Here is a 13587-nt window from a genome sequence, read left to right on the forward strand (position 1 = left end):
TTTCAAGTATTTTTTGTTTTTATCAAATAAAATGTTTGGTTCAAACTGCATTTGCAAATTATTTTTACAAAAGGGGGTGAGGAACACTCAGCCTTCTCCACAACAAACTTTATTGAACCTCAATTAAAGAGGGTACGCTTACTAGTTTCGAGTACATAAATACTCATCTTCAGGAGCTTAAGATGTAAAATTTGTACCGGCTGTCCTTTTTAAAAAAGGGTGAGACAGCGAGACCCAAGGTAAATTAAAGATAAAAGCATAGAAACATCGCTCGATGTGTCCAATAAAGGGTTAAACAAAACTTGTGATGGAGAAAATAGGAAAAAATTGACAAAATTCACTACATACTAATACAAATGTTTAAAAGTTTGTTAGTTACACATTACCAAAAAAAAATTTATTGTTGGGGTGACCCTTAAAATTTACGGTTGACATTATCAGGAATGTCTAACTGCAGGACTGCCGGGAACAAAGTGTAATGAAAGTAAATTATTTTTACTTTCTAAATACAACCGATGTCCTGTCGTAGGTGATCACCCAGTACCTACACAGTAATGTTATTGACAATTGTGAACAACTATCTAGCAATGCGATCTATCTGGCATTGCCAGAAGCTTTCTAGTCTTGCAAGAAACTGACAATTTTCAGAAACTATTGGGCAATGCTAGAAACTAGACACTTTTTGGCATATTATCTGGCATTGCTCAAACTATCTAGAAATTGTCAGAAACTATCTGGCATTGCCAAAAATTATCTGCCAGATTACTAGATTGTACGCATTGCCAGAAAAATGTGCAAGACTACTGAGAACCAACGTAATAAAACCAATACCTACATGTGCAGGGTGTGTTTGTAATTAGATGCAATTTTAAAACATCCTGTGGAGAGTATCCAGTGTTTGTGTGTCAATCAACGTAAACATTTATGAAAATCATATGTTTTTTAAATCACGTTAATGCAAACTGACAATAGATAAACTATAACTCAAGTTAATTTTCACAGACACTATACAAGGTTAGCCACCCAAACCATTCATTAAAAGTTTATCAGGTTCCAATATTAATAGAAATTTTAAATTTTTTAATTAAAAGAAATTTGATTGGTGCTATGTTTTAAAAATATTTTCATCTTTCTGTCACTTCCGGTTTAACCTAGATGTCCTTGCTTATTTTAATTAAAACGCCCTGTATATTATCGTAATTTGGAATAGTCCTATCAATTTCTTTCTCTTTCACTTTCAGGTTTACAAGTGTCATAAACTCCTAACCGAGATAGAGCAAGACAGATTGCATGTTCGTGATCTTAACTTTTTGAGATCTATCATTTGGTCATATTTTTAGTTTTGACAGGTGTCAAAAATTTTATATCAGTAAGAAAATTGTACAATAGATCTCAAAAAGTTAAGATACGAACATGCAAGCCGTTTTCCCGACACACCAAAAACTGAAAAATGTCATTTTTCAAACGTCAATATTTTGAAAACCGTTGCAGATATCCATAGGTTATGACACACCAAAAATATTTGAAATCTATTGGCGTTTCAAGATAAGAGATACTCCCTCTGGTGATCAGTTATGAAAACAGTTTCGGGCATTCCAGCTGTTATTTCTCCGTTTGTTTACGTTGATTTTGGCATATTTTGGTTAGGAATTTAGCTCAGGTTTCATAAATATGAAGTATCAGTGTCATATTATTTATAATGTTAGGTTAGGAACGTGTTGCCCGATTTTAGTTCAAATGGCGCTGCGATCTTAACTTGAAACGCCAATACGACTATTCTAAAATACAATAATCTACAGGGTGTTCCATTTAAGATAAGCAAGTTGACATCTACTTCCGGTTAAACCGGAAGTGACAAAAAGATGAAAATATTTTTAAAATATAGCACGCATCGAATTTATCTTACTTATCTTACTAAATATTTGATCCTAATAAACTTTTAATGAAAGGTTTGGGTGGCTAACCCTGTATAATAGTTCCCTAGACACAATGACGTCACACCGATTTTTCGGCCGGTCGAATTGTTTTCTATAGTAGGCGCTAGAGTTTTCCCTAATCAATATTTCATCTGCGAGTTTCGGCGCGCGCTCCAACCCCAACATCGTCTCATAGGACCGGGACTCCAGTTCCTCGCTCCCCATTCCAAAACGGACATGTTACCCTGCCGTTTTTAATACTATTCGCGATTTTAATTGAGTTTTCTGTCGCTATTTTCCTCCCTTTGACGGCATTACTCAAATCTTCCGTCTCAAGAGGAATCAATCACAGCCTCCCTCTTATCACATCCATTTAGAGATTGGAGGCGTATGCGAGTGAATTTGAAGTGCTGTTATATAAACGTTGAGAGTCTTCTTGGTGCAGAAGCCGACTATTTGGAAAGTTTTATTACCATCCTCGATGTGGAACGTAAAATGGCGGCTTCCGTGAAACTGGTTGCTACTAAGTTAAACCATAAACGACTTCAACTATCAGAACAGCATTTCCTCATCAGTGCCAAAGTCAACTCGTCAAGTTACACAGTTTCTTATCCAACACTTTTGAAGGAACGTCTTATTTAAAAAATTAGCAAAATGGCAAGTAGTGTAAAAGAAGCATGCATCTGAGTGCGTGGAAAGACATCCATTTTGAGTGTGGAAAAAAATTGTCACAGTCCTTTGTAACCTGTAAATCAGGCTTCAACGCTTTTCCAAGATGGTGGCCGTAGCTGTGTGCTGTATTTTAGTGTTTTTGGCTGTGTTCATAGTGATAATCATTGTGGTTGGACAGAGCGTCGGAGATCAGCATCCCGAAGACTAAAAGAACTATGACACAACAATCTTCGTAGGCAGTGAGAACTCAACTTTGAGTTCTTTATTGTTTATTGTATAAATTGGCACTGTAACTGCATGAGGTTAGTAGACATTTTCATACTCATTTACAATACATCTCTACTTGCCAATAAGCATGGTTAGTAGAGTGCGTTTTATAGTCTTCCCCAAAAATGGAGCGGATGCTTTTTCTCACCATCTGCTGCATCTTTTTGTTTCTAGCCGTCTTGATAGTCACTATAGTTTTAGTTGGATTTAACATTCATTAAAAAGCATTTTTGTATACTCATTCAATGTAACGCGATATTGATACTCACTAACGTATTTAATTAAAGCAATTATAAAACAGGAAATGGAGGTGAAATGAACGAAGACTGACCTTCACAACACTTCCAACAGCAAAGTACCCGAATGTGCTTTGTAATTTCTACTAGCACTTACCTGTCGATCTGAAACTCTTCAGAGCACTACTAGTACTAAGAAAATGAAGCTTCTGGACACTATCACTTCTCTTTCTTCAGGCAAATCTTCTTTTCCTGCACAAAATGCTTCTAGTGGCAGTGTGTTGCATATTCATTTTCTTAGCTGCTTTTATTATAAGTATTATAGTAATTGGACAGCACCATGGAGGATCTAGTTCTAGAGAGCAAGCTCTACATTAGCAATCCTTCAATCGTAGTAGTCTATAAATGCGTGTGACTATACTAATAATACTGTAGTAGTAAGTGATAGACTTTTAGAAAGATTTCGAAATACTATCGTATCTTCTACCTGTCTAGAATCTAATAATTATGTATATGGCTGTTGGATCAAACGAATCTATCCATTTTAAAAGTTGACATTAAAACTAAAAAAATTTATATTTAATTGGGTTTATGTATATTTGTTAGGTCAAAACCGTTGTGATAAAAATGTTGTTAATATGTCCATATTGCCTGTGACTTTTTTTAACTGTTCTTATCTACTGCTTCGACTTTTAAAGAAGGAATAAGCGCGTGATCTGTTGGCTGTGTCATCATCTAGGTTAAAGTTGTTTTTTTTTTCCAGCACTTGATAGTAAAAGTAATGTAAATTAAGGACATTTCGTTTATTTGACACTAAAATTTTACATGTTTAAGTGTGAGCTAAAGTTTTCTTCTTGTTGTTAAACAAGTCAATTACGAGTGCAAACCAATCAAATTTCAATGCAATAAAATGAATATTTTACGGGTTGCTAAACAAGTTATGACTTTATGTACAGTGCATGTCTTAATAATTACATTTCTAGCAAACAATAGAATAAGAACAAATTTACTTGATTAAACTGCCAACTATGATCAATGCTACTCAGGACAACTCTCAGATACAAGTTTACTGGTACTACTTGGTTTTGTTATTTTCGTGACTTTTATTAAAATGAGTTAAATAAGGCAATCATCTAAACTAAAAGACTCATCAGAACGTAAAGATGCTTTGTACCATCAAATTAGTAGTGCTTAACCACATTTCTATTAGATTCACATTAATCCAGAAAGTATGGAAATTAAAATTAAATGAGAAGTTAATCTACATACATACACCAATATTTTATAAAAATACTTATGCTCAGATTATCCAAACAAACAAAAAAATCAATATTAAACAAAAGTATATTACTAACATATTACTAACCTATTAATTCATTGAAATGATAGCTTTTTCAAAATCGACATCATATCATTTGACTCCTATAAATTAAATCTTCTTAATAACAGCTAAATAGACCTCCACGTATTATAAAAGGGTGCAATTATGAAGGTGGATATTAGTAACCCACTTAAGGGCTTATAACCCCTCTTTTTTGTTGCAGCCATGTGGTATTTAATATGACCCTTTTAAAACTGCTTCCTCGCAATTATAAAGGTTCATTCAAAAAAGTCTATTATTCTCTAGAGGATTAATATACCACGCCATTATAGTTGATTTTTTTTTGATAAAATACTTTATTGATTCCTTTACTTACTATTAAAATATGATGACTGAGGTCTTTCAAAAGTTCTAGTAGCCTTTTGTACAAATAAAGCACAATGATCCTTTTTAAACAATATTATGCCTTAAATCCAAACCATAATTGGGGAAATACCTGAAAATAACGTGCCAAGCATTAATTTGACAACGCCCTTTAAGATCGCGAAATAAGGGTGGAAAAAGTGTACTTTAACCTCTAACAGAGCATCCGCCCCAGGGTCCGATCGATCGTTGATGGTGGAAGCTCAAAAACCCCTTAAAGCTATTTTCTTGTTCGCGACGACTAGAATTTTTAAACGGTTTGAAAACCTTCTGGTATTCAAGACTGGCCTCGGCTTTTTCGCACTTAAACTACTCCATAGAGTGTTTGACTCATTTATTTAATTAAGAAAGCTGTATGGAGAATGTGCTTTTTTCCAGAAGTAAACGGCTGTTCTGTAAGAACAACTTTCTAAGCAGATTGTAAAGTTGAGGCTTTTTTCTTTGGTAAACCCTATTTGAGTTTTTGATGGTTAATTGAGAGTTGTTTCTATGATTCAGCTAAGAATTACTAAAAACCATTCCTTTTTAAAAGTGGACGTAGTATGGTAGCAGTTAAAAGTTAAACAAAATTCAGCAGCAATGTAACAATATTCGATGAACAACTGATAGTTCCGTTGAAACAAATTGAGGCCAAGAACTGACTCTTCCAGAACTGCACTACATTCCCCATAATAAAGAAGTTGTCTACCTCGATCTCCCCTTGAGATACACAGAATAAATAAGACCTGAAAGCGTTTACCGGCAACTTTTCTGATTGCAAAAGTCCCAATGGTATTCAGAATCATCCGATGATTCATCATATCGAACGCTTCAGAGATCAACCTAGTCTGTAACTCCTGTTTACTGGGAATGTTATTTCAAGTGCAACAACCTAAATTAAATAACGAGAATATTCCTAGATCTGTAGATCCACTGCCATCACTACATAATACGTCAAATTGATGTTATTTCTAACAATTCAAGTGAAGATTAGTGATAGTACAGCGAAACGCATTCTATAGTTCCTTCAAGCTTGCATTATCCGTAAGTGACCCCATTAGAATAGATTATTTTCCACATTTTAGTATGTATCAAACAGAAAACCTTTTTCTTGTATTCTTGCATGACCGAGCTCAATCTTTCCAAATTAATTTCCTTTCTATCCCTATTAATACGCAAACATCCAAATTGTTAATCTGAATTCGGGACTTGTAAATGTACACATAATGTAATAGTTGTTGAAGTTATTTACTGTTGATATACTCCTAAAAATGATAGATTTAAACGCTTGACGTAAGTATGTAATGTTCCAAGTGTAACTAATATGTAACCTACTAGATTATAGTAAATCGTTGTTGTCTGTTGTTGTTAAATAGCTTCATATTCGAGGTGCTAGTTTATCAAAAAAACCTTAGCATAGGGAATCGTTATGGTATTATACATTTAAAATAGGTGGTCATTTAAATCGTATACAAGAAGCATGCCTCTGCCCTATAACGGATATTTTAATGAATTAGCAACCCCATAAGTGTTTTAAACTACATTTAGTGGCTTATCCAACCAATTAGACTTGATGTTTAGACTGTAATGATACAGGGTGTTCGATATGATTTTGTATAGTTTCGTTTTATCAGTAATTAAATCCACTGAATATTTTTTTGTTTTCATTTATTATCTAAAACCGTCAATTGAGTATTAAACATCCTGTACTGTGCTAATCATATAAATGTTGTATTATTTGTTACGTTGACAATATAGATGACATAATATATGTAATTGTAAGTGGCGACAGATGTGAGTGTATTATTAAGTTTTATTTTGAGGTCGGTAGAAACTTGCTAACGATATAACTAACCTATAAAATGATAAAAGAAATTCCTAAAACGAATAAAAATTGTTCCTCTAAAATGTGTTAGTATTTGGGATCTTAAAACAATTTGAATCATATCGATGTTTAGTTTCTGTCGATAAAATTAGTTGCGTTTTATATTCTGTCGTCGTCGAACTTAGAGTCTGACTTACTCAGTATAATTTGTAAATTTTATATTTGTATGAATATATAAACGAGTAGGATCGAAATATAATATTTTGTAGCAAGTTGTGTTTCTTTTTTATTACTATTATTTTCAGAATTGCGAATAGCTTTTTCAAGAATTAATTTTAATTTGATTTTTAGTAACATCAACCTTATAACTATACTACTGCGGTTTCCTGGTTTTAACTTGACTCTTATTCTTCTTAAGTCGCCGTCTCCACACGAAGGTTGGCCAATCCAAATTGCTAACATGGTCCTGGATACTGCATCTCTGAAGATGTCTATTGATGAGTATCCAAACCATCTTCGTTTTATTGTCAATAGGAGTTCTTTTTGTTCTCTTTGTACACATGGTATGCAAAGTATTCTTTTGTACAAGTACATCTGGAAAGCTTCCAGGCCTCTCTCTAGACCAGGGTTAAGTCCAAATTTCACAGCCGTACAGTAAAACCGACCACCTGGCCATACGGTGAGATCTGATTTTGTGAAGAATGTTTTCATTTGTGTAAACACTCTTCTAGCTTATGACAGTTGTTGTGCAGCATCTGGTGACATCTGTACTCAACTCTATGAGTTAGAAAGTACAGATAGCGTTCCCAAATCTAGGAACAGCCCCATTAATGCCGCATCATTCGGTAAACACCCATCTGATTGGTTGAAAATAGTGAGGTTTTGTTTTTTGTTTATCAATCCCAATCAGAGATCCAAGAAAGAAGACTTAAATTAACTTAACTAACTTAACTTTAATTAACCGGTCAGAGGATTGGGATTTATGAACAAAAAACAAAACCTCACTATTTTCACTCTTCTAGGTTATTCAGTTCTGTAACTTACTTCTTTCTTTGGGTCGATATGATTTATTTATTCCGTATTAAGTAGGATACTTGTTGTACGATATTTCCCTTAATTGACAGGTTTGAATTCGTGTTAGTATTTTAAAAAACGTGCACTTTGGTTTTTTCAATGCTTATAAGCAGTCCATATTGCTCGCTGCGTTAAACAACACGTCCGACCATGCTCTGCAGGTCTATCAATCTATCATGTTACCTGCCATAATCACAGTGTCATCCGCGCACCGAATATTATTATTCTTGATGCCATTCACCGCGATGCCCCCTTTTACTGTATCTAGCGCCTCTCTAACCTCTTAATTTGATTACAAAGACCAAAATGTTTACTTACTTATAATCTTATCTCTCTTGACTCTATGAATGATTCTCTGGTCCATCTATGATTCAGTGTCATTTTGAATGATCCAAAAGCTATTGGAAATGCTTTTTCAAAAAATTCAAAGCTTTTTCATCCCGTCCATGATACCGAACAAAATTGTTTATTTTGTGTTTTTTTTTGTAGATGGTTCTGGTTCTTACAGATACTATTTATAAGCTGGGCAGTTTTCCTGCTTTTTAGACATTTGCAGGATTGAAGAAAGTAATGTTCATCTTATCACTGCTCTACATACTTATTCGTACAAATATTGTTTTCTTCCAATTCAAGTGACGTACCGTTCTATTTTACGTTGCTACGAACGTAAGATAACAGTTAATGTACCTGGTGAAAAAATGTGTAGCTTCCTGTTTTAGATGGTTTTTGTAGGACGGAAATTAGGTTATAGCATATCGTTGGTACAGTTTATACAATGTCTTTTAAGAGTGTTGAGTAACCGATTCATAAAAAATAATAGCCAAAAATTAGAAATAATATTGTATGAAACACAATTTAAAAATGAAGGGCTAAAAGATTTAAATGTATGTAACTGTTACATAAAGCTGTTTTGTTCAATTTTAATGAAAAAGTACTCAATTTTCAATATATTAAAATTTTTCACTTTGGTGGTTTGAACATGTCTCAGTAAGTATTTTCTAGTTTTTTATTGGTTTAATGAATTGAGAAAATAGTTGCTAGTAGTCAATGTAAGTTATGATCAAAATACTCGGTGGTGCTACACAATTTTTTATGTGGAATTAAATATTAAAGGGTTCTTAAATGTGAAAGGTCTTTACAAAGTAGAGTTATAATAAGTACCGAACCCTTATAATAAAATGTTATTACGTCTAAAGTAGCTGTCACAGAAACTGTTTTTAGTGTTGTTTTATTTTAGTTCCATACTTTCAACAAAAAATGTTACCAGAAATATTTAATGTATTGGATCTTTTTTAGTTAGGTTATAATATTCCATAGGAAATAATTCCTAAGAAAGAGAGAGCATTATGATATTCAGAGCATGATTATTTAACAACAACAAATTAAAGATGAAATTTCTGATCTCTAAACAAATAAATCTCTCCCGAAACAATTTAATATGTTCGAAACGCAAGCCTCAACTGAACCGAAAATTGTCTACTATCAGTTACAGTGAGATTTTGGTGTTTAAATATTTCATAAAGAAGCAAAAGCAAACGTAATTTAAATCCATCGGCTACGCCTTTGTTAAAAGGATTTATCGAAGAACTCGGAAAAGCTCGATGCAAAAGTTTCAGCGGCTGACGGCGTGTTAGTGACAGAACACAAAGCAGTTGTTACCCGGAATTTAAATTTTCCACGAAAATGCAGTGAGTTCTTGCTAGATTACTAAAAGTGCTTGAAATGTCGGAGAGTTATTTGGAAATTAAAATTTGCGTACCTTTCTCCTATGTCTTCATTTTCCAGGTTTAGCGTAAAGCAGTTTTCCATGCTTGACGTGAGAGATAAATTTATAGGTGCAAAACTACTTTATACTTTATTTATTGTCGTTTTTGCTTTACAATACATCACAAGAGACTTAAATTATTAATTTGATAGTAAAAAAAAAAACAGTAAAATAACTTTACTAATGTATTATAGCATAGCATTGAAAAATACATGATACTATAGTAGATCGCATAATAAAATTAAATAACCTGTTTATACCAGACAAATAAAATACTTCCTCCAGGTTTTAAAACTTTAAGTTCATCGTTAATGCGTTTCTCTATTTAACAAAAATTGTTTTAATAATAATACTAGTCTTTATTTAGCACGAGGCTATAAGGAAAAACAAATACATGTCAAAGTAAACTTAAAACTACGGTACTACAAGTTAAAGAAAATAAAATATCAATCAGGTATAGTAAAACAGATTAAAATTTTAAAGACAATACATAATTACGAATTAATTTTTTAAAAACATTCAAATCTTTACAGTCCTTAAGAGCAGTAGGCAGCATATTAAAATCGAGCAAGCCTCCATACAGTACAGAATTGTGCATGTGACTGGAATTACATTTCTCTATTAATGCAAAATTTGAGCAATGTCTTGTACTGTAGTTGTGAATATCCCTGAAAACCTTAATCCTGTCACAAATGTAAGAAGGCAACAGATTGTTTCTTAACTGAAAAGCAAATACATAAACGCTAAACACAATTTTTTGTTTGACTGATAAAAAGTATAAAACAATAAGCATTGTTGCAGTAGGGGTATACCTACCTATTGCACTTTAAAATTGTTCGCATTGCTCGATTTTGCACAACCTGAATTTGATCAATTTTAAAAGACGGCAAGTTGTACAACAGAAAAGAGCAGAATTCCAGATGTGGGGCAGCTATGCTATTATACAATAATAATCTGGTACCGAGTGATAATTGACCCACCACTCTGGCAATAAAGCTAACTTTTTTCGCAAATTTGCGTGTGACACAATCAGCATGGGCGTGGAAGTCCAAACACGATCCGAATAAAACACCCAAGTACTTGATCTGGTGAGCGTACTCAACTCTCTGGCTGTTAATGGTTATGTTCAAATGTTCAAAATTCACTCGCCTCAAGTGAGCTTTTTCACCAAATACACAAAATCTTGACTTTGAAGCATTAACACAAAGCTTATAGATACATAACCACTTGAATAACTTGCCCAGTCCACAATTTATAGTGATCTGCATAAAGTCCAGATTCTTCCCAGCCAAATAAAGCATAGTGTCATCGGCAAATAGTTCAATTTTACATTCATTTACACAACTAACAATATCATTGACATACAATAAAAATCATAGAGGACTCAATACGGTCCCCTGAGGAACACCATGCAGAACCTTCAGAGAATCAGATGTACATTCTTTAAGTTTAACCAATTGATGCCTATCAGTGAAGTATAACTCAAACCAACCCAAAACCATATCCTTCACGCCCATGCCGCTAAGCTTGTGCAACAACAGCCCCCTATCAAACGTTTCAAATGCTCTTTTAAAGTCCAAAAAGACTGCCAGGACATAATTACCTATTTCTTTTTTAAAAATGTCATACAAATTTACAACCACAGACTCGCACGAGTGACGTTCACGGAAACCAAACTGATTGACCACCAAAAGACTGTTGATATCCCAGTGCTCTTGTACCTGTTTTTTTTACCGCCAGTTCCACCACCTTTTCGTAAACCGGAACTGTATTGATAGGTCTAAATTCATTATAAAGAGTCGTACCTGAAACTTTTGGCACAGGAATGACAGTTGATTTCTTCCATCTTTCAGGAAATACACCATTACATAACGACGTGTTTACTATATCCAACAAGCGATTTCCAGCCACACAGCAGACATCACACAAGACCTTCTTCGAAATTCCACTTTCGCCCCCTCCGACATTTTTCATATCGGATAAAATATTCTTCATATCTTCTAGACAGTTGTTTAAATTTGCTAAAATGAGCAGATACCTTAGGGACAGTCAGAAAAACCTGTTCAGGTGGTATGTATTTAGGAATGCCATCAATGTCATTAATACTTGTAATAAAATATTTATTAAATTCTTGCTTTGATGCTTAAATTTGATATCATCAGGTGTTGTGTGCTGTCTACCGGGCAATGGCAATTTTAGTTTCTTCCACATTACAATAGAATTTTTGTTATTGTCATCAATCATTTCTTTAAAATATCGTTCTTTTTCATGTTTTATCTGTGTCACTATATAATTTATCATTCTTTTGTACTCCGCCCAAGCATCTTCACCGCCGCCCTGTCCAATTGCTCTAATATACAAATTATCTCTAATTTGCATATTTTATCTCACACCCTCTGTTATCCACTCTTTATTCAAATAATTTGGTTTAAAAGCGTAATCATTTATTTATTTTCACTTTGAAAATACTTTCCTTCGAATATAAATAATCCAACAAAGGCAAATATCTGGCGCGAGAACTATGTCACCATCAATAATTAATCCAAACGACCCCGCTAAAACCAATCCAGCAGGTACAATAAATTTCCTGTATTTCTATTTCCAGTCTATTCGGACGTCAAATCGTCCTGTAAATCAAGTTATCAATTATTAAGGTTGATCTTGACTGGCGGACGCCTATAAAAGTTGTATTGATTTACTTCCCTTTGCGTTCGGATAGGAACTACAAATCTGTTTGCTTTATTTATTTTGACTTACTGACCGCAAAAGGCAGTGTAGTATTTGGTGTGTCAATATTAATACGTTCCACTGCTGGATTAGTTAATAGTAAAAAATTAATACAGTTTGACCTATCACGACGACAATAATATAATTAATTTCAAGCTTTAATAGCATATTAAATAATAAATGTAAGAGACATTTTACTAGGACCAATATATTTCATATGGTTCCAACAGTGGGTGTAAGTGTCTTATACAGGGTGTTTCAGAACACGTATTATAACGAATTTATAGGACATGTCGGAAATGCAAAAATGAGAGAAAAATATTTTTATTTCCAACCAGGTATGTAATAACGTTATTTCTTATGTGTAAACCAGGTGGAAAGATGAAAATTACCAGCTTTTGCTTTCCACCCGGGTAAATGTCACTTTCCACCCTGGTGAATGTCAATATGCGTTTTGTCATATCTGGGCTTACCTTTTATAGCTAAGAGACTGTGCCGCCACCTCTGCAACAGCTTGCAGCTCAGGTGATGATGAGTAACATCTGCGTCTTCAGAAATCTCCATGTTAAAAGCACTTTAAGAAACGTTTCAGCTCAAAATTATAAAGACAGAATAGCACAATAATGACGTTGTCAAGATTGTAAACAAATCACCAGTCGTTTGTTGTGGTTGAAGTCATAACTACTCGTACCTATACTACCTTATTGTTAGAGACTATTAGCAACCATGCATTAACCAGAACAGATCTTAGTCTACATCTTAAAATCAGAATGCTTAAATGCTACATATTTCCAGTACTATTATATGGAATGGAAGCCTGGACGCTTAAGAAGTGCGACACTGACCAGCTTGAAGCGTTCGAGATGTGGGCATATCGAAGAATCCTCAGAATAAGCTGGGTGAGCAGAACAACGAACAAGGAGGTGTTGAGAAGAATGGGAAAGGAGAAGGAAATAATCAACACAATCAAAATCAGAAAATTGCAATATCTGGGCCACGTGATGAGAGGGGAGAGGTACACACTGTTGCAAACTATTATACAAGGAAAAATACAGGGTAAAAGAAGTATAGGAAGAAGACGCATCTCCTGGTTGAACAACCTAAGGCAGTGGTACAACAGTAGCTCTGTTGATTTGTTCAGATCCGCAGCTTCAAAGATAAAAATCGCCATGATGATAGCCAACCTTCTTAAAGGAGACGGCACGTAAAGAAGAAGATTAGCAACCAATATTTCAACTGAATTATTTATTAGAAGTTCGATGAGATGTTGATAAATGGTTGAAAATAAAATAGTATACAAACCACGGTAGAAAGTTTAATTTCTGTCTCGAGATAAAGTCAAGAAATCAAACACTTTGCACCTGAGTATGTAATATACTATT

General features: G+C 33.9%; 1 long non-coding RNA gene across 1 annotated transcript; it reads left to right on the forward strand.

Moving 5' to 3' along the window:
• Window positions 1-1801: 1801 nt before the first annotated feature.
• LOC145724760 (uncharacterized) lies at window positions 1802-6911 on the forward strand. The gene is made up of 2 exons (XR_014177078.1): window positions 1802-2890; window positions 3157-6911. It is a non-coding gene; the product is annotated as an uncharacterized LOC145724760 (long non-coding RNA).
• Window positions 6912-13587: the final 6676 nt, after the last annotated feature.

This window comes from Ips typographus, linkage group LG2 (assembly GCF_016097725.1).
Source record: "Ips typographus isolate SLU linkage group LG2, UJ_Ityp_2.0, whole genome shotgun sequence".
NCBI classification, from domain to species: Eukaryota; Metazoa; Arthropoda; class Insecta; order Coleoptera; family Curculionidae; genus Ips; species Ips typographus.